Source organism: Suricata suricatta, chromosome 5, assembly GCF_006229205.1.
Source record: "Suricata suricatta isolate VVHF042 chromosome 5, meerkat_22Aug2017_6uvM2_HiC, whole genome shotgun sequence".
Classification (NCBI taxonomy): domain Eukaryota; kingdom Metazoa; phylum Chordata; class Mammalia; order Carnivora; family Herpestidae; genus Suricata; species Suricata suricatta.
Window position 1 is genome coordinate 142,610,251 of NC_043704.1, and position 19,880 is coordinate 142,630,130.

Here is a 19,880-nt window from a genome sequence, read left to right on the forward strand (position 1 = left end):
TGTGTGTGTGTGTGTGTGTTTCTTTCTCACACACACACACACACACACACACACACACATGCACACACACCACTTGTATGAAGATATCAAAGCACATGGAATGCAGAGGTGACAGGGTGTGGGGCTGGTGCTTTTTATTGACCTCAGCTTCACACACAGTTATTTTCCAGATGGATTTCAAAAAATAATTACATTAATCAAATTCTATTTATTCTTCTGCATCAGTATTGATTTCACCTACACTTACCAAATTTATATTCTGCCTCTTTAATTGCCTGCCTCCTTTTCACTCCCTGGGTTAAGGGAATATACGGATCTGCATACCACAGATATGCTCAGTGTTCTTTGAAATAAGATGTCTCTGAAACCCAAATACAAAGTAGCAGGAGTTAGGCTCATTTTTTTCCTACCCTTATTCCTTCTCTGACCCACTCCTGACATTCTTTGGTTTGCCTCTGTGTTTTATTTGCTGGTAAGTAAATGATGGTTACATTATATTTAACTCACTGAAAATTGATAAATTACCTCATTCTTGGTATGACATTGTAGATGATGCAAATTAAATGGGAAGTAAGATTTTAAGTAGCCACTTAAAAAGCTAATATTAAAATGGTAGGAGATATTAAGGTAGAGTGTTCAATTCAAATACAGAAAGAGAGAAAATAAGTAATACATGTGATAAAGGTTAACATTTGGGAGAACCTGAGTAGAAAGTAAACAGTAATTCTGTGTACTGTTAACTGAAACTTTGTTGTTAGTCTGAAACTAGTTCAAAATTTAAAAAGGTTTAAAAGAGAATGCCAAATAAGATTTTAAAAAATGATGACCCATGGCCATTAAGCATGGTGACTATATAGTGTGATTTTACAGCATGGGGGTAATTAATGAAACTCACAGGTAAAGTACACAGTATGTGCAGATAACATCCTACACCAAAGCTCAAATCATCTTTAAAAGACTTTCAGCTCAGCTTAGTAAATCCTGGTTAAGATGTAAAATAATTTCGGGGTGCCTGGGTGGCTCAGTCAGTTAAGTATCTGACTCTGGATTTTGACTCAGGTCATGGTCTCACAGTTCATGAGTTCGAGCCCCACATCAGGCTCTGCACTATAGCTGGATTCTCTGCCTCCCTTTCTCTCTGCCTTTCCCTTGCTCACACTCTCTCACTCTCAAAAGCTAAATATACATTCAAAAAATTTTTTAATTGTTTAATGTTTTATTTATTTTTGATACAGAGAGACAGAACATGAGAGAGGGAGGGGCAGAGAGAAAGGGGGACACAGAATCCAAAGCAGGCTCCAGGTTCTGAGCTGTCAGCACAGAGCCTAAAGAGGGGCTCAAACCCACGGACATGAGATCATGACCTGAGCCGACGTCAAAGGCTTAACCAACGGAGCCACCCAGGGGCCCCACTATACATTAAAAACATTTTTAAAAATTTAAATAATGTCAAAAATCCAACTAGTCTTCCAAGTCACCCCCCGCAAAATAAAGTAAGATAAAATACAAAGTAAAATAAAATATGAAAGCTTTCAATTATATTTTGCTTCGAACACAATTCCAGCCAATATTAAACATCCTTGCCCACCATTGCCAAAGAATATGCCAAAGAAAAGCAACCCGATTTGGGAGCCAGACACTGGCAACCTCATCCGTATCATACTTATGATCAACATTTTTTGGTTTTGGGGTTTTTTTCTAGTGACTGAGCCTTTTAATTACCTCAGTGCTCTCTAGGAAACCCGCCAGGCATCTACGACCCACAGCGCTGCCATTCATTCATACCTGTGGAAAACAAAGCCATCTGCATGGACAACATGGCATTGCACGGTAACGTGCTGGGGAACTGAGCGTGCCCTCCCCAACATCTCCTACATCCTTCACTCATTTCAACATCATGGCGTTTTATGGCTTCCCTCAAGAGACAACTCCAGCTATTCTCATGGTTTCTCTAGCTTTCTGGAAAAACCTGTTTGAAAAGTTGCCTCTGACCCCATTTCCCCTGGTGGGAGGTTTACTGAGGAATGTCTCACGCCTTTACATTTTTATTTTGGAGGAAAAACTGCTCACTAGACATTTGCTTTCCATGGGGTTCCCCGAGAGGGCCACACACGCAAACAGGAAGCCTATAAAATAGAATAGGACAAATTGGGACAGCAAGATAAACATGTACTTCAGCTCTGATATCCTGACCTATTTTTAAAAGCAAAGGAAAGAAAAAGATCTGTTCTTCCTCTTAAGTAATTCCACGGGAATTTCTCAGTGCCATAGAATGTAGAGCACAAAAGTAGTGCTCGCCATTCCTGGAAGGGATGTTCAGCTTTTTAAATTTCCAAAAGAAAGGACTGTCCTTGCTCTTTACCTCTCAGTGGCTATCTGTTTTTGATAGCTCAGGAATAGTATCTGTTAGACCTTGGGCTTGAGTACTATAGTAAGGTCACTATTTTTTGGTTCCTTAATTTTTAGAGTTGTCAATTCAGAATGTTTTATCAAAAAAATTTTTAAAGGACATTTGACCATTCAAACTCTCTCCATTGCCTGTTTATGTAGACTGGTCTCTTTTGGGGGACAGAAACTGGGACTCATTGGGAGCAGGATTTTATTATCCTAAAGAGAATGCGGAGTAATTTATTCCAAAGAACACATTCAATCAGGAGCCTGTCAATTGCCCTTAATTCCAGATTACCCATGAACACTGGCAAGACAGAAGACAGAGCCAGGGAGATTCCAGGATCATCCGAATCCTTCTTTTTCTCCTTTCTTCTTGCTCTCCGCGCTCCTTCTTGCCACAGGGTCTTTGAATATGCTATTTCCTATTGCACACGATAATGAGTTTGCCTTTTCGTTAGTTCTGTTCTTGAACCTGTATTTAAGTCTTACCAATAATTCAAAAGATTGAATCAACAGAAGGGACCTTTATTGATTCAACAACTATTTACGTGGCCAACAATGGGCAGTACTCTTTTGGCATTTGGAATATAGGCATGAATAAGATAAAGGCTTTGCGTCAGCAGAGGAGACCATACATGACATCCACAGACATGAAGTGCCTTCTTGCAGGGTCGGTGCTCTGACAGAGGCACAAGTGGAATGGAAAACGACAGAACATGGTGATTAAGAACTCATGGTCTAGAGCCACGTTGTCCGAGTCTAGTGCTACTCTGTCACTTACTAGCTGTGTGACCTCGGACAAGTTATTTATGCTCTCTGAGCCTCAGCCTCCTCATATGAAAAGTGCAGCTAATGATAATATTGTATCCACCTTGAAGGGCTGTTTGGATGATTAAATGGAGTAATACACGTAATGAGCTTAGATGAGCACCTGCATATACTAGGGTTTATCTTATTACCAATGCTATAGGAGTTCAGAGGAATGGAGGACTAAACCTACGTTGAGATTTTTCAGGAAACCTGGCATTAGAACTGCACTTTTAAGAGGACACCCGGTTTGAAAGCATAGGGGTCTCTTCCAAACATCTTGACAATCCCAGAAGGCACTTCCAGGCTGCGGAGCACCGACTCATGAGAGCTATATGTAGGCTCTAAGTTTCAACCTAGTACTCTTGGCCTCGAGTTCTTTTCTTTACTGTTTAAAGATATAAGTCTTTTCTATTTTGAACAAATCATCTCAGCATCTCCTCATGCATGATCCTTGTTCTGCAGAAAGTATTTGTAACCCCAATAACCAAAGGTATTTCAGGGTAAGACATCTGGAGCATGTGTCCTCAATTTCCCTGGACTGTACTTGACCTTCCAAGGAAAGGAAGGTGGTGGTCTAACTGTGCTTGGGACGTTCTGAAAAAGGCCACATTCCCAAACTAACTGGAGATGTGGCTGAGAATGAAATGTGTCTGCCTGGACTAATTCACCATTCAATATCATTTCCTCTGTATACTGAAGGATCTCAGGCCGTCAATAATTACAAATAATTGTCGGTGACTTTTGGTCACATCCAACCACCAAAAAGTAATACTTTGTGCATCAAAACAAAGTCAAACCTCAAATTGGTGAGTTCCTTTTTCCTGGAGAGAATCTGTGCCATATGACACATGAAAGATTAAAATGAGGGTTGAAGCTACCTTAACTTTCTGTAGAATGCAATCAAGACAAAATGAACTGAAAATTCCAAATAGTTAAAGCATTACGTTTACATTGGGATTTGAAGATTCTGAAACCATACGTATGTTTTGTTTGGCATAAATGCAGCCTTGATAAGAGGGGGAATGGTATAATCAGGCCTGGGATGATGGAATGAATATGAAAGTGATGTGTTTCCCTATAGAAATATTCAAAATCAAAGCTTACTACTATCCACCTCTTGTATTCCCATAAACTGATAGCCTTTGCAATTATTTCTGTACATTTATGAATTCTCCCAAATAGCACTTAAAATGTTTAAAGGGGCTCCTGGGTGGCTCAGTCGGTTGAGCATCCAACTTTGCATCAGGTCATAATCTCGCAGTTTGTGAGTTCAAGCCTCACATCGGGCTCTGTGCTGACTGCTCAGAGCCTGGAGCCTGCTTCAGATTCTGTGTCTCCCTTTATCTCTGCCCCTCCTCCACTTGCACTTAGTTTCTCTCTGTCTCTCAAAAACAAATGAATGTCAAAAAAATCTTTTCTAATGTTTAAAAAGAAAAATTAAAATGTAGCTTAGGGGAGGGCAGCACAGAAGTTCATTAATTGTTTTGTGATAAAAAAAAAGGAACTTGAGGTAGTATCATGTAAATGAAGACCTTTGACAAGATGGCAAGTGGTCAGTCGGGAGCTATTTATTTTTCTTTCACTCAGGACGCATACTTTTTCAGAACCCATATGTAGTAGGGTTTTATATGTAAGGTGTATTTATTTAGTCCCCAGGGAGGGTGCCAGGAAGCAGATGGCTGATAGCCGGCTGTGACACAGCTTAGGAAACGCCAAGCTGGAGGGACCCCTAAGGTGCTATGGGGACCTTGCAGGGATCTAACTCGACTCAAGTGAGGAAGAAAGGTGGTCTGGAAAAGAATCCCATAGAAGGCATTTCTGAGCTCCTACTCAGCTTGAAATAGCACCAGCAGAGGGAAGGGGAGTCTTGGAAAAAGTCTCCAGGAATGAGGAAAGACAAAGGAGCAAAGTCCCAGAGCAGTTACTCCAAGATACATTCAGGAAAGAAAAAATTAACTTCTGCTATTAAATACTTCAGTATTAAATGCACAGCTTGGCTGGGGGTTGGGGGGTGGAATTAGAGATCTAGCCTGTGGCCAGGTCTTTAAAAATCTAATAAATGAAGATTTTATTTTTTAGGGCAATGGAGGATGGGGAAGAACCAGGTTTAGAAATGATGGGATGAAATCAGAAAGCGACTTCCAGCCACAGGGAGAAAAGATTGGGAGAATGGGACTTGGAGATGAAAAACAGGAAGACTTCTATTTTTTTTTAACTCTAATTAAAAAAGCATTTCATTTTTTTTTACTTTGAAATGATTTTATGTCTACAAAAAAGAGGCAAAAATAATACAGAGGTCCCATATAGCCTTAACCCAGCTTCCCCGACTGGTAGCAACTTACTTAACTATACTACGTTAACAAAACCAGGAAACAGACATTGTGTAGTGCCATTAACCAGACTACAGACCTTCCTCAAATTTTTATCAGCATTGGCATATGTATCAAATCCAAGTGAGTTTTGATAAGAATTTGAGGAAAAAAAAAAAAAGAGAAAAGAGGAGTGATTCAAAAACTTGTTGGAACATGAACTCTAATAGTTAAGAGTGTGGATTCTGGCCCCAGTCTTCTTGAAAGCAGCATCCCAGCTCTAGCACTTTCTAGCTTTGTGACTTGGGATGCTGTGTCTCAGTTCTCTTATTTGCAAAATGAAGATAATCATAGTAATTTCTAGAAGTGTGAGAAGTAAATAAGTTAATGTTTGTAACAAGCATAAAAGCCTAGTTGACCTATCGTAAATGCTATCGATGTGTTATCCATTATTGTGAAGTAGAATCTAGAGGTGGGTAGGATGTGAAGGGGGAGAAAAGATCAAGGAAAAATCAGAATGTGGACTTAGGTTTCCTGGTCAATGGCATTGATATCCACTGGAATAAAAGGATAGGTCTGGGAATGGTGGTGTCAGTATAATTGTAATGCCCAGTTTGCAGTATTCACCAACGACCAGAGACCACCGGGGAGACCGGGGCACGCATGCAAAGACAAAGGACTTTATTACGGTTTCAAACTTGGACTCACAGACTTTTCCAATGCAGTGGATCTGTACTGAGAGCCCCGAACAAGGGCTGCGCAGGGTTTTTATGGGGTTTGGGGAGGGGGAGTTACAAGAAATTGTGACACAGGTACAGTGATCCAATCATTGTTACACAATATCATTGACAGCAGGTTTAACCATTCACAGGGTCTAGAGCATTCATTACTTTTGGCGGGATCCAATTACAACATTTAGAGTACCTTTAAAATCAACCAATTATAGGGCGAGCCTAGGGTCTTGTTCGGGGACTATTGGGTTAACTTTAACATTAGGTAACAGGGTCCTATCTCAAGTTCCCATCTGCAGGCGTCCCCCTTAGGAATGTGGAGAGTGGTAGCTGGCCTTCCCTGATTGGGTGTTGCGAAGATGGTCTCTCCTGCTGTAGGCAATGTGTAACTGCCTGTTAGTTTCGGGGAACTGAAATTCAGGCCTTCTAGATCAGAGGGGAAACTTAAAACCTGTCATGGAGTCTGTTTGGTTTAGACTTGTGTCCTTACATAATTTGAGGTGCCTTTTAAAAAAGTGTTTATTTTTGAGCGAGAGAGAGAGGGAGAGGGCAAATCTGAAACAGGCTTGTGCTGACAGCAGAGAGCCTGACACAGGGCTCAAACTCATGAATTGTGAGATGGTGACCTGAGTCAAAATCAAATGCTTAACAGATTGAGCCACCCACGTGCTCCACGGGCCTTTTTTTAAAAAATGGTATTCATAATGGAGCTGAGGTTTAGTATAATATTGTGTCAATTTGTATTCCCTATGAAGTGTAGCATGAAGATCATTTAGAAAGAGATGTGCCTTTCATTCTGTAAGAGGTGCTTTTTTCTGTAGTCCACATAGTTTATTCGGTGTCTAACATAAGCAGGATCACACACAGGAGACTACGCAGAGTACAGAATGTGTCTGGGAAACTCCCAGCAGGCCTGGCTCAGGGAAATTTGGTCACCTTCCTTTACCCTTAGCATCTACATTATTGGCTGATATTATCAGGAGTCTTGATGTCATTCTTTATCTCCTCAGGTGATTCATGCTCCAAGAAGAGCAGTAAATGTCTCACAGCTCTTTTTCTGTAGATTTAGCTCCAGTTATTAATTTAGCTTCAGAACAGACCATGGGAAGTTTGGACATAAAGTAGAATTCATCCCTCAGATGGCCTTCTCTTTTTTTTTTCTTTTATAGTTTATTGTGAAGTTGGTTTCCGTATAACACCCAGGGCTTGTCCCAACTCGTGCCCGCCTCCATGCCTGTCACCCCTTTCCCCCTCTCCCCCACCCCCATCAACCCTCAGTTTGTTCTCAGTATTTAAAAGTCTCTTATGGTTTGCTTTCCTCCCTCTCCTTAACTATTTTCCCCTCCCCCTCCCCCATGGTCCTCTGTTAAGTTTCTCCTGTTCCACAAATGAATGAAAACATATGATATCTGTCCTTCTCTGCCTGACTTATTTCACTTAGCCTGACACCCTCAAGGTCCAGCCACGTTGCTACAAATTCAAGTGGCCTCTCTTTGCTGTACATACTGTGGAAGCCATTATTCTCCTCTGGGCTGTAGCCCATGGTAGGAAATGGGCAATCACAATACAGTACCCCATTGTCCTGTAAGCAGTGATGGGTCCAGGAAGTGAGCAAGGGGCCGGGATCCAGTCTTACCTTCTGGGAATTTAAATCACAAAGAGATAAAAGGGGGATGGATCAGCATCTCCTTCTGGAAGAACACTAGAGAGAAGAGTAGTGCCCCCCTTGGCCATGGGTCCCATGGGCCACTGGGCAACTAGGAGCTACCCCAGACCCCTCTTTTACTATCTCCTTTTTCTCCTTTAGATAGCATTCTTTCCGGTTGTTTTCAACCAAAGGACCTTAATTTATCAACCATGGTTGGAAAGGCTGCACTGTTGTTTGGGAACAAAAGTGGTACAAACCCAGAGATACTGAAGTGACCCTCTACATCATACAAGCATGCGTGTATTTGACCCCACAGTGTTGCTTCATCCATTTGTCCCAGACCAGTTCAGAGAAATGTATGCATTGGATGCTTATCAAAATCAAAACTGCAAACGAAAGGTCCTAGAAAATGATCACTCAGTGAAAAAGAATAGGACATAGCAGTGTAACGGAATATTCTACAGCCATCAAACATGCTAGTGCATGCATATTTGCTAACTAGAAATGAACTGCATACATTTAGTAGAAAAAAACAAGTATAAAATATACAGTATTGATCCAATTTTCCTAATGCAGCGTGGTTATATGTGAGTAGGTGGGCAAGCATGTGGGTGTGTGGGAGTATGTGTAGCCAGAGAAAGGAGTGTGAAAGGATACACATAAGAGTCCAAAGAAGGGGGAGTATTCTGGGTGACTGGATCTTGTCTTATTTTTATTTTCATCTTTATTTTATACTGTCCCTACAACCTCCCATACATGTTATGTATAATCAGAATTGTCTTCTGAAATAGGAAGTATCCTGTAATGCAGAAGTCCACATGTATTTTCTTCTGCCACATGGACACACTTTGCCCACAGTTGCTTTAAAATGAGAGAGACAGAATACGCTCAAAGATCTCGTATGGATTAAGAAGATTGGCCCCAAGGTCGCATATGTGTCATAATTTGAGAAATAGCATATGCCTTCTTTTCCTAGGATTGTTGGAACAAATTACCACAAACCTAGTGGCTTAAAACAGAAATTTATTCTTTTTCAGGAGCCAGAGGTCCAAAATCAGTATCTTTGGGCTGAACTCAAGGTGTCTGGAGAGCTACATTCCCTCCTAAAGTTCTAGAGGGGAACTCACTTCTTGCCTCTTCCAGCTTCTGGTGGCCTCCAGCACGCCTTGGCTTAGGGCCACATTCCTGCTTCCAAGGTCACATCACTAACTCTTCCGTCTATAGTAATCATCTCCCTCCTTCCCTTATACAGATATTTGGGATTGGAGTCTACCAAGATAATCCAAAATACTCTCTTTTTTGCAAGATCTTTAACTTAATCCCAGCTGGAAAAACCCTTTTTCTGTATACGATAACATTTACAGATTTCATGGATTAGAAGTTGAAAACTCAGGGACACATTTTATAGCCTACCACAATATGCTATTCTAAAAATAAGAATCCCATCCTGTATTTGACAAGATTATTGATTACTATTAACCAGGATGAGGTGCTGTTGCCACCACCATGCTGATATGCATATGGCCTCTAAGCTAGCCTAAATATTTAATGCAAGAGGACAGATCTGTTACCTAATTTCCAAACTTGGTGCTTCTTATGTCTGAGAGAGGCTCCAACCTCTTCCCTTTTATGAGGGAAATATATGGAAAAAAGAAATCCCAAACAGCATTAGAAACATTGGTACACACACCTTATGATCTTCCTATGAGGTTCTGGTAGGAACTCTGTACTTCCGGAATTGACTGTCCGGCTTTTGAACTATCATCTTACTGACCAAGCCTGTGCAGTGAGCATTTTCGTTTGGTCCAGTTTGTGTCATCCATTGCCCAAGCGGTCATGCCGCCTTATCAGACCATAACCAACCTGGCCATTGGATGTCCCCGAGATGCCACATCTGTGTAGAATATGGGAGATGAAGCCATAAACAGGTGAGAGTGTGTCCAGGGAATTTTAAATATAGAGCTGAATGAGTCCTCCAGGGAAGCCGAGGATAAGCCAGACGTAGGACAGATGGAGGGACAGAGTACATACGAGGTGTAGGAAGACCCAGAAACTAGGTTCAAATGAACAGAAGCCGAGAAATTGGGGCAGAGCTGTCAGCTCAGGATGTGAGGATAAGAGGCAGAGCCCGGAGCAAGTCCCTGGAGCTGGAGTATTGAACACTATCCGTCCGACTTTGTATCCGTCACTGTGGCTCAGTGTTTTGTATTCATTCTATCACTCAACCTTAAACAACTTTGCAAGCCAGACGTTGCCATCTGCATACTACGGAAGATAAAACTGAGACTTAGAGAGGTAAAACAAACTTTTGAAAGTCATCTTGGCACCAATAATCGGAAGGCTGGTAACTCTTTTTGTTGGGCCTCCCTAAATTTATTTTCAAATTACTACCCTGTCATACAAAATGGGTGATAATTGGCCATCACATGGCTGGGAGAAGAGCAAATATATGACAAATTAGCTAATTTCGTATCTGAGAATAGAAATAGCTCTAACTGTGAGCGGTCTAGGTTTGTCCTGTCTCTTGGTCTCCATAGACACAAACTATGCTTGCTTTCTGACTATTAATCCAAAGGAATCCTATGCGCCGCTGCCCTGGGTTTGTCCTGCCAATAAAGCTGTAGATACTCATTGGGTATGTGCTTTCCTTTGAATATTTCTGATTGATCTCCCCACCATTCTACTCTCTTTCATTTTTCTCAAGTTTCCAACTTGAAATGGTTCTCCAGTCACTCCAGCATCGAGACCTCCCCCACCCCCATAGGATTCTACCCTCTTCTCCTGGGCCTAAGGACCCCATGTTCAGTTCTGTCCTGTTGTAATCACCCAATCCAGCAACCTAGTCCTCCTTCAGGCAAGGAGGACAGAGTACCAAGAACTGTCATGGTAGAAAATATCCACAACCTCTTTTCCAAAGCAAATGCCATCTCCCCCAGTACCACAGTCTAGTCCAGCAAGCAGAAAGAGCCACCCTCCCGTGTGGCTTGTGGAGACAAGAAGAACTCATATCTACAACCCTGTTGATGGACAGCCAAAGCAAGGGAGACTCTCGAAGGTCAGGTCTGAACTGAAATGGGCTGAAGGCAAGAATGATCTTAAAACCCAGACGATCATGCAGGACAAGTAACAAATGGCAGGTGGGTCGTGAGGCAGCACGTGGCATACAGTCAGAAGGTTTCGTGTGCAGTGTTTGAGGACACGGTTATGCACAGGGATGGGGGGAGCGAAGGCCACTGTGCTGAGTTAGAGAATGAGAAATATAGGGCCAAGGCTAATGCCACCTTCTTCAGTGACTTCATTCTGAGGTCTGCAGTTTGCCTGCTGTTCGTCTCTTCTTGGAGGTGAATGCAATAAGGGTACAGAAACTCTTTACAGAAGCGGGCTTGCTGCTCCAGGCAAGTGCATGATGAAGTAACACTTCCAGGAGGTGTATATTGTGGGCTTTGTGCCAATCCCTGGAGTATTTTAGCGGCAGAATGTTCATCGGGGCCACAAGAATGTGTCTGGCAAAAGCCCATTCAAATAATAAAAAAAAAACATAGACTACCTGATCCTCTGAAGAATTTATTTAACAGACAGAACAGTCTACTGGAAGGAGAGTAGACCCACTCAAAGCCACCTTTGGGAAATCCTTTTGCAGTGTCCTTGCTCCTAATCCAGCCATCGGAGACTAACCAGTCTTGTTTTTTTATGTTTGTTGGCTTATGAAAGGCACGCCAGCTCACTGACTGCATGTCTAGAGGATATAATTTTGACCAGCCTGTCTTCTTTCTTCCTTAACACAAACCTGAAGTTGATTTTTGCCTTTTTAAGTCCAGACATTTTTTAAGATGCTGTCATAACTCTAAAGAAAGTCCAGAGGAAAGAGTCCCCTGGGGAGGTGTGTGTGTCCCCCAGTCAGAGAGGCAAAGCTGTCTTCTTGGAGCATTTGTCCTCTTTGATCGGTCTGAGGTCAGGAAGAAAGGGCAGAGGTCTGAGACCATAAGGTCCCTGCTAACCCTGAGTAGGAAAGGGAAATGGTATCCTAACAGAGATTTGGCCGAGAAGTCTCCATCCAAGTCGGGTCAATGGCCACCACTTTTTTCATCCTCTAAATGCCTTCCTTCTTAATTCCCTTCCCTTCAAAGAAGACAAAAACCCGTCTTATGTTTCTGCTTGTAATTTCAAATTTAAAAGAACACCTGGCCCTTCTGCTGAAGTCGATTCAGACATCTGGTGCAGCCATCAGGAAGCAGCGCCAAGGGCTGGCCGGGCTCCAGGCCCTGTTCCCGTCTCAGCTTACTCCACGTTTTCTAGGGTTATCAGAGCATCCTTATGCGTGAAGAACAGTGTGCGCTTTCTTCATCCTTATGAAACGCTTACTATGGTTTCTACAAATGGCAAATGAAGGAGTGAGTGCTTTGAAAAAGTATTCTATGTTCATAAATGTTTTAGGTTCGACTCTCTAATAAGGTGATATTGTGATGGCAGCACGGGTCACTTGGGGCCACCACCGGTCCGTGTCAGACTCACAGCCACAGATACGATTTCAGACACACACTTTCATCCCTGGGGTTTGTCACTTAACCAGAGCCTCAGAATCTTGAAAGGAATTCTGTTTGGAAGTATTTCTCGATTCCTTTCACTTCCTGTTTTTCTAAGGTCCGAAGCAATCAGCAGTTACAAGGAAAAAGAAAAAAGTCTCGGTTTCTACTCAAGATGGAAATGATGGCTTCCTCAAACTCCTGCCGCAGAGAATCTACTTGTGAGATCAGCAGCCTGATGTGTGTCGGTGTTTCCAGGAGGTTTGCAGAGTGGAATAGAGTCTCCAGAACAATATTCAGGTTTCTGTAATTTGAAGGAAAAAAATTTATTCTACAGCTTCTCATACCAAGTTGAATTGTTATCTGGGTTTGCATCTCGGTCCTCCCCATGGATGAAGAGACCCCAGAGGGCAGGACTGTCGGTGACTTGACTCACGGGTCAGAAGGTTACACAGAGCCAAGGGCAGAGCAGACCGCTACTAAAGTTGTTACATAAACACTAATGGAAGGAAGCTGAAGGAAATGTCTCTGGGACTTTCTCAGATGTCCATGTTCTCTGGTAAGATGGAAGAAGTTGGGATAACTTAAATCAGCGGTCAGCAAACCGAGAACCACATCCAGTGGCTGCCTTTATTCTCAACAAGGTTTTATTGGCATGCAGCCATGCTCGTTTGTTTACATAATTTACTAGTATGACATTTACTAGTTTAAGAAGTATTTATCAATGCCTCCTATGAGCTTTACACTATTTAGCTATTAGGAATATAGGGAAAAAAACCAAATGGACGTAGCAACCTTCCCACATTCTACCAGGGAGAGAAAATTAACACATTAAACAGATGACTTGGTAAATGTGAAGACAGTTGGTGGTAAGTGCTGTGGAGAAAGTAAGACCTGGAAGGCGGGAGAGAAGGCTGGAGGCCAGGAGCTGAGATGCTCCCCCACTCTACAGAGGCCTTTAGCATTTAGGCCTGACCATGCCACAGGAAATCTCCTGGGAATCTTGTGCTGCTTGATGGAAACTAGTACAAAAGGCAGATCTGTATTATTTCTGGTGGTCTGCAGTCCAGTAAACAACCCGAGGCCATAAGTGGTAGAGAATCCCGAGGGGTAGAGGTGTTACAGGGCCACCTAGTTAACAGAGAGCCCTTTCAGATGGAGGGGAGGAGGTTGTAGGAGGTAGTTGTACAACGATATTAAAAATGTGGACTCTTCTTTGCCACCTTAAATACACTATAATTATGGGCCAAAAAATAAGGGTCCATAACACAAGCCTTCAAGGGATATGCCGAACAGAGAAGGAGGGGTCTGTTGGGCATTAAGAAAACAAATCTGCCCATGTCTTTAGGTGCATGTGAAGCTGATAGACACCTGCTTGGGGCTTGGCTGGTAGGAGATTGCAATATTTCTCCTCATTTGTAAAGAATGACATGTGTATAATGAATTTTCCTAACGCAAAGTTTGGTCCCTGTTTCCCTTCTCCTAAAATAACTCTTCCATTTGCTCCGTTCTACTCCAATGCCCTCTGGCCCCTTCAGTAAGTCCCATTGATAGCTCATGAGATATTTTAAAACCAAATTGTATTTCTTACATTCAGTAATGCCTTTCTCTTTCCCCCTGCAATTTTTCCAACTCGCTATCAATCTTCATGCTAAGGTTTCCAGCAAAGTGTGTGGATAAAGAATATCCCTTTATAAGTGGCTTTTTCTATTAACCTGGCTCATCCCACCTTGTCAAAACACTTAGCCATGAGACAGTAACTCCCTCAAAGTCCTGGCTCAGATTTCAATTTACCAGTGACCTTGGGTGGATGAATCACTTTGCCATTGTGACAAAGGAGGCTCTTTGGGGAATATAGGATTAGTCAATTTCTGCTCAGCTGCAGAGTCAGAATTTGAGGATTTCTTAATATTTGAATAGTGCCCTGGCATTGAAACGAATGATAGAAACATTCTATTTGATTACTTTGATGAGGGAGAGATATGGGGGGAGCTGGTGTCTAGCACACCTTGAGAACTCAGGATTGCTTCCAAAGAGCAGAGCGCCATTATGGTTTCTCAACTGCAGCCTCATTCCTAAGCCAGCTTCCCACCCCCAAGTCTACCTCCCTCTCTCCCCGCCCTCTCCAATCCACTGCACAATCAAAGCATGAGGCATCTCTCATTGAAAGCCTACCATGTGCCAACAATTGTGCCATAAATTAATCACAATTATTCACACCTCTAGATACCCATGGTTTCCATGACCTTTGTCATATGATTTTGCTATTCCTGTCTTGGAGGCAGAATGCCCTTCCTCCATTAATATTGGGTTTGGTCATAGGATTTGCTTTGATAGACAGAACAAGGTGTAAGTAATGTACCACTTCCAAGCAAAGGTCTCGAGAGGCCCTGAGTAGATGCACATTACCTTTTAAACTTCTGTGTCTGCTAGGAGAACAAGCCTGAGCCACCCCACCCCCCGGAAGATGAGAGGTATGTGGCCCAGTTAACTGAATCACCTTAACAGCTAACCAACATCTGGTAAGTCTCCTGGGTTGCTAATGAGGCCATCCAGACCAGCTGACTACAGATATGGGTGTGAACCGTTGGCAGCACCCAAGGTTGGTAGACGCAGCAACAATGTCCAGTGGTCCACAGTCTCAAGAGAAATAAGAGCTAGTTTTTATTTTATTGCATGAGTGTTGGAGTGTTTGTCATGCAAAAATAGCTAACTGGCAAGCATTTTATAAAGATTAGTTTATTTAACCCTCATAATGATCCTACACCGTAGATTCTATTACTATTCTCATTTTATAGAAGAGGAAACCGAGACTCAGAAAGTTTAAAGGTCACACAGCATTGAAATAGAAGAGTTAGGATTACAGACCCAAATGTCTCATAATTCGAACTCTGATATGTTTCACCATAGCGCCCTGTGGACATCCCTCTCCTCACTCTTTTGTTCTTCATTGTTTTGAAAGGAAAGGGTTCAATTAGAACCAAATGAAATTTGCTAAAACTCAGACTTTTCTTTTCAAGATGAAGAATTCCTTTTCTTTAGACTCAAGATGAAAGCTTCAGGGAGCTGACTTTTCTTGGAGTCTCTGTTGTCTTACACAGCTTCTCTGAAGCAAGTGTCAGTAAAGAAAGAGACACAGGGCGTTTTTGAACACTTACAGAAACATTTTTTATGTTCATAATTTGTTTATGCAAATAATGCTAGTGTGTGCTCCAAAGTTTCCCAGGGTCCTTTCCTCACAAGTTAATGTAATTGGTAGATCCTGTCACTCAGTCAGAAGTGTGTCTGTTTCTTATGCTGAATAAGTAATTGAATGGTCAATGCATACCTGACCATCAGGGATGGCTTTGTGAGAGGGGAGAAATGAAGTCTTGCTGGAAACTGCTTACACTTCATGGAGGTGGTGGCATAAATCTTGGCACATTGCTTGGGACTAGCTACTCCGTTCTCCACGAAGTTGCCCTCAATCCATGCACCTTTCCTCGAACAGAATAATGAAATGATTGTTCTTTATTCTTGTATGATACACATAAGAAATGCTTTCACTCTCTAGAAACATGAATTGATTTTATTCTTTAGGAGAGTCCAATAAATAGACTGTTCTCTTAAGCACTCATCTGTTGTTTATTTGTTTTTCTTATTTGCAAAGGTACATATTAAGACTTCCTTTGTTTGAAGTATTTTTGTTTTAAAATATTTTTTTAGTGTTTATAGGTGCTCGGTGGCTCAGTTAGTAAAGCATCTGACTTAGGCTCGGGTCATGATCTCATGGTTTGTGAGTTCGAGCCCCCTCTAGGGTTGGTGCTGACAGCTCAGAGCCTGGAACCTGCTTTGGATTTTGTCTCTCTCTCTCTCTCTCTCTCTCTCTCTCTCTCTCTCTCTGCCTCTCCCCCACTCATCTGGAGAGAGAGAAAAAAGAGAAAGAGAGAGAGAATGCAGAAGCCGGGGAGGGGCAGAGAGAGAGAGATGGGGAAACAGAATCCAAAGCAGGTTCAAGGGTCTGAGCTGTTAGCACAGAGCCTGTCACAGTCTAAACTCATGGGCCATGAGATGGTGACCTGAGCTGAAGTCAGCCGCTCAACCAACTGAGCCACCCAGGCGCCCCACCAGCATTTTTGTTTTAAACACACCATAGTAGTTACTCCACCTTATTTGGACACTTTTTAGAAGTGCAGACAAGAAGTTTCAGCATTTCTAGTGTGTCATGGAGCTTTTCTATGGCTCAAAGAGAAAGAGAAAAACAACTACTATCTTTCTGCTCACAGCCAGTAAATCTGTTCTATTACACGTTGCTGTAATTACTTTCCAAACACACAGCTGAGAGTGTGAAAAAGTTGAATGCATGTGATGCCTGAATCATTCAGAGCCTTCATGTTTGTTCCATTGGCAATGACAATTGCATGACATTTTTCTGATTTTCCATTCTATAAAAAGTGGGATGAGTTGACATTCTTCTTTTGACTCATTCTCACACAATGGGAACAATTTTTCAATAGGACTTTTTCTTGACTGACTTAGGGCTTAAGTATAATTAGATAAATGAAAACCAAATACAATTCTTAAAAGCTGTCTTGTGTAATGTTGTGAATACTAATATACCAAATAATCCTATAAGGATTAGAAGCACGATGTAATTTAAACGTTATTTTTCTGCCTTGCATTATTATTTAACTTTCATAAATATATTTTGATCTGAAAAGAATATAACATTCTTCTAAGTTAGTTAAGTAACATACTCCTTCATAGTATTAGTATTTTCTGCCAATCACTTTCCATTCATTTAATTATTTAAAAGTTCTTAATAATGTTTAGCACACGATATTAACAATTTACAGAATCATTATTAATTATTGTAGCATTTTATGATTGGAATAATAAATGTACGTTTGTATGCAAGTGACTGCTAAGTTTATCATATATAAAGCCTATAAGATTTTTCACCTCAAGTTACTTCTAAAATATGTACTTATATTTGAAAGTGATATCTTTATATGAACAACAAATTAGAATGCAATCTCTTGCTCATTTTATTGCTCTGGTTATGCTGTTTTATGAGTGATGCTAACCTGTCATCACAGGGCTCTATCACATGTTTAAGATCACCAAAACAAACATAAAACTGCACATGGATCTTCAGCCTGAATCTTTCAAAGATCAATGTTGAGGCTGACGCTAAACATTTTGCCCAAATTTCTAGGTCAGAGCCAAATACTGATGCATCTCTAAAGAGTTTCCACTGGGAGATGGCTAAATTTAAGACATAAGAAGGTATATTTTCCAAGAACGTTTTGGATTTCTATTTTGTATTTGGGTGCAGATCAGAAAACATCAGAATCTTTTTCCTCTCATTCCCACCAACTCTAAAAGGGAGCAGTTAGCATATATATAACCGTGATTCAGTCTAGTAAATCAAACCCCTTGCCTATGGGTAAGATGACTAACATTCAAAGAAGGAACAAAAAGAATGACATAGAATGGAGCATGAAAACACACAGAAGTGAAGTAATTGAGGACAGGAGGAAATTGTGGACAGGGTCAGCAAGGCCAAGGCCCTTCTAGGCCCTCAGGATCTAGAGTCTAGAGGAGTTTGGGCAATCAGACATTTGCCATCTTGGGCCACCACTGGACCTTAAGATGGATGTTGTCTGTGCTGAAGGTTGGCAAGTGGAAGTAGACTAAATTTGACCCCAATTCTGTCAAATTTGGGTTTGGGCTATGTTCTTGCAATGATAGGTTTAGATAAAGGATACTGTGTGGAACCAAGCACTATAGAAATACTGGAAGAGACATGTAGTACCATTTTGAAGAGTTAGAAGGATTCTGAAGAACGCATCATTAATGTAGCTTGATTCTCTTTTTTGTCTTCAGGCAGGATCAATAACTAAGTCATGATGTGGACAGAGATATAAAGATAACTGTCTGGCAGTTCAGTATTCCCTTTTAAACTTTAAAAGTTAATATATTTTGTGAATATCTGTGAGTCCAAAATAAGTGAATGTCCTGAATCCAAAACTGAAGCTCACATTGACGTCACTCAAATTGTTGCTGAAACAATATGCATCTTGTGTATTACAAATCAGGATGATTGAGTTAGGTGGCTTTGGGGTCAAACAGAATTTCACATCTCTGACTTACTTTTTGATGTGGGCCAAATTATCAAAATTCCTTTAATTTCAGTATTATCCTCTCTGAAGCGAGAATAGTAATGGAACTTCTGTAATGTTTACAGGAAATAACGCAAGAAGAATATGGTCACAGTTTCATGCAATACAACCTGGAAAGTACATGGAATTTAGATTCCTATTTCCATAACAGATACACACGTTTGTGCCATTCTTCTCTCCAATGATGGCAGAAATGACAACAAACTTTCCAATTACAGCAAATAAAGCTTCTCCTACTGTAAGCTGTCTCATTTGAGGATAAGGTAAAATAAGGTTTGCATTTCTTTTTGAAAATTCTCTTCCTCTCCTACCTTCTTCCAAAGGTGTGATTTAGACATCTAGACACAGGGGGAGTTCACACAGCCTCAGAGAGTCCCCTATCTCCATGTTGCATTCCCCACGGCTTCTCATGACCCACAGATGAAATGTCACTCCTTGTGTCTGTTCTCCAGGCATTCCCTACCCAAACCAAAGACTTGGTTTCCCTTCTGAAGGGTTCCAGATGCCGCAACTCATGGGTTGGCCTCTTGGCACAGTAAAGACTTGGTTTCCTCACTGGCTGCCCTGGTACCAGTTCAGCTGTTTCTCACAGCACAGCCTGCCAGGCATCAGCAGTTTGCCCACATCCATCCGCTCAGCCACTGCCCAGCTTGTCCTTGGTTTACTTCTCCAGGTATCTGAAGCCAACACTCTGTTACTCTCAGGCTTTATCTTTATTTCATCTTATCCTCCCAAATCTCTTTTCTCCTCCTTCTGAAAAGGTGCTCTTTGCTCTTTCTCTCTGGGAACTCTCCCTACTGCATACCTTCCCTGGAATTCTTTATTCTAGGGTTAACCCTCTTTTTCTTTTCTTCACATGATAGTATTCATGACTTAGATGTCATTTGTGAAGAGGTGCAGAAGAAGGAAATAAGAGGGATTGTTAAAATCTGTTAGCGGCATTGCATAAATATCACTCCATTTTATGCAAAAATGATTTAGAACATTAAAATATAGCAAATAATAAACCGAATCAGTTTTTAATTCAAGATTAAAATAGCACAGTAATGCCAAACCTCAAAATCTTCCTTTTCCATTTTATTTCCTTTTCCTTCCCAAGAGGAAAAAGGCAAGCAAGCAAACAAAATAAAATGCAGCTAAAATAAGATAGTAGCAATCATAGGAATATAGAATAAGTTGGTTGCCAGTAAGAAAGTTTGAACCAGTGAACAATTAGTGAGTCTGAATATGGTAGACAGCTTTATAAACAACTCCCCCCACAATTCCCAACACTTAGGTACATACATGCATTCTATAATGACCCC